We start from the raw sequence: 2,594 nt of genomic DNA on the forward strand, positions 1-2,594 counted from the left end.
GCGGGGAGACGCGCCCGGAGAAAAGTTTGGGCGGCGGAGGCAGAGCGAGCGAGGAGCCGGCGGGCGGGCGGGCGGCGGGAGCGGCGCCGGAGGGGCGGGCCGGGCGGCGGGCGGGGCGCGGAGGCCGGCCGGGAGGGAAGGAGCCGGCGAGGGAGCGGCCGCGGGCGGGATTGGCGCTGCCTGCCGCCCCTCCCCGCCTCCTCGGCCCGCAGCCCCGGGCTGGGCGCTCCGGCCTCGGGGAGGGCGAGGTCCGTGCCGGAGAGAGGTGGTCCGGAGCCCCCGGAGTCGCGCGGACCGCTTGGGACCGAGAGGGCGGGGCCGCGGGGCAGGGCCGGGAGGGGCGGTCCTGAGGGTCTGTCTCCGCGGGCGCACGAAAGGGACCAGGGTTTGGGGAGGTGGGGGGGCGCTCAGGGAAGAAGGGAAGAGAAATGCTGGAGTTGGACCCCAAGAGAACTTGATATCCTGAGTTTGGTCTGGGAAGAGATGGGGTATTCTGGAATAAGGGAATTCTGAGAATTCTTTTCAGGGCCCAGTCACTATTGGAGGTTTTGCTCCAGGGACCGAGGTTTCAGCCCACCTGAGACCTGTGACCGACAGTGGGCCTTCCTCTCCCATCTGACGGGTGGGAGTGCCCCTTCCCTTCTTTCCTTTCCCTCCCCACACCCTCCCCCAGACTCCGACAATCTCAATGTGGAGCTGGGACTCAGGCCTCCTGGGTTCCCTCCCATTTCACCCTTTGGTAACGAGGATGAGGAGAGCCATGCCTCAGTTTACCCTTGGGCTAGGCCTGGGTTTGGATTTCCCACTGGGATGCTCAGCACTGATTAGGGCTGATCTTGGCCTTGAACTCACAGCTTCTAAGGTGCTTTGAGATCCTCTGTAGGTGAGAAGTGTGACTAAGGAAGGTAGTAAGGAAGAAAGGCTTTCAGAATCATGAAACTGCTGTGCTCATTTCCTCCAGGCCTCTGGCTCTTTATTGTGGCTGACCAAACACTTTTATATCGTCTGATCCCACAACAAGCTGTGAGGGAAGCAGGGCAGGGAGTGTTACCCCACAGTACAGAAGGGACACTGAGGCCAGGAGAGCACAGAGGTGGTCAGCAGCAAAGGAGCCAAGGCCAGCAATCTAGATTTTGTCTCCCCCTGGTCCCCACGGGCTGGAAATTGCCCTAGGGGCCAGCTGTGGGTTCAGCACTCTTGGACTCCCTTCCTGGGTCCGCAGAAGGGCATCGTGATCACTCCACCCTTAGAGTTTGTCTTCATCACCCAGTGTGACCCTTGTCACATGGCTTTCTCCTGGTCCTGGTCTTCATGAGGGCAAAGACTCGTTTGTCTGGGGCACCCAGCCCAGTCAGGCCTGGCATAGTGTACACGGCACTCAGTACAATATTGTAGAATGATTAGAGTGCAGAGTGTGACCTCCCTAACCTGCCTTAGCCCCCTCAGTGTCCGCAGGGGCTCGGCTGTGGTAAACCTGCGCCATCACTGACGTTCCCCCCACTGGGGGGCCTGGGGCAGATCACTGTCTTTGCTGGGCCTGTCTCCGATCTAACCATCATTCATTCAGGTCCAGCCTGCAATCCTGGAGCACCCATTCTGGGTCAGGCACTGTGCCATGTGCAGGGATCACTGGGCCCTGTCCTCACAGGGCCTAGCACGAGCTCTGAGGACCCTGCCTCTCCCTCAGTTGGTGAGTACCAAAGGAAAAGTAAATAGGCAGGGCTGAGACTTGGAGAGAGAGCAGTGCACAGGGCCTTGGCCTGTTCGATAGCCTGGATGCATTGGGAGAAAGGAAAGCAAACATACTCTGGCTTTTGGAAGGGGTGATCAGGAGGGGAATATTAGTCAGTCTTGCCCCCACCAACTCTTTCAGCACCTCCTTCTTCCCAGTGGCCAGGACTGGCTACATAGTTTGCAGGGCCTTTTGTTAAAAAATTATTAAAAATTTCAAGAGGGCAACAGCAGGGCATTCAACCAAGCATGGGGCCTTTCTGAGAGCAGGACCATGTGTGACTATGCCCGTGAAGTTGGCCCTGGCAGTGGCTCATATAATTCTTCAGCAAAGGCTCCGCTCAAACCAGAATCCTCAGGAGTCAACTCATAGATTGGGTCCCCTGATTTGGAGGTGGAGAGAAGAAGGAGGGGAGTGGGGAAAGGTCAGGGTTGTATTCCCTTCGCTGCTCCCAACTGTAATTCCCAGACATTCTACCTGCCATCCCCAGCCTGGACCACCCTCAGGCCAGCAGCCCCAGCTTTCCCTCTTGTCCCCTGGCCTGCGGGACAGACATGCTTCTGAGACACAAAGAGAGGGCTAGCCTGGGAAGGGCTAGCCTGCAACCCTGCTCTCTGGATTCATGAATGCTCAGCTCAGCCACATTTCTTTGCTGGCCCTATGGACATCTGAGGAAATTGACTTGCCAGCAGCCCCTGTCGGCAGGGCCCAAAGTCCATCCTGGAGCCAGACTGTTACCTGACCAGGCAGGAAGCTGCCAGCCTGTCCCCAGGGAGGAACCAGCAACAACCAGGCTTGGGGCAGCAGCCCCTGGGCCCTCCAGCTTTGTCTCCTCTGTTTTTGGAAAACCCAGGTCTACCCG

This window comes from Ceratotherium simum, chromosome 22 (assembly GCF_057802395.1).
Source record: "Ceratotherium simum simum isolate JZ-2026a chromosome 22, ASM5780239v1, whole genome shotgun sequence".
In the NCBI taxonomy this organism is placed as follows: Eukaryota; Metazoa; Chordata; class Mammalia; order Perissodactyla; family Rhinocerotidae; genus Ceratotherium; species Ceratotherium simum.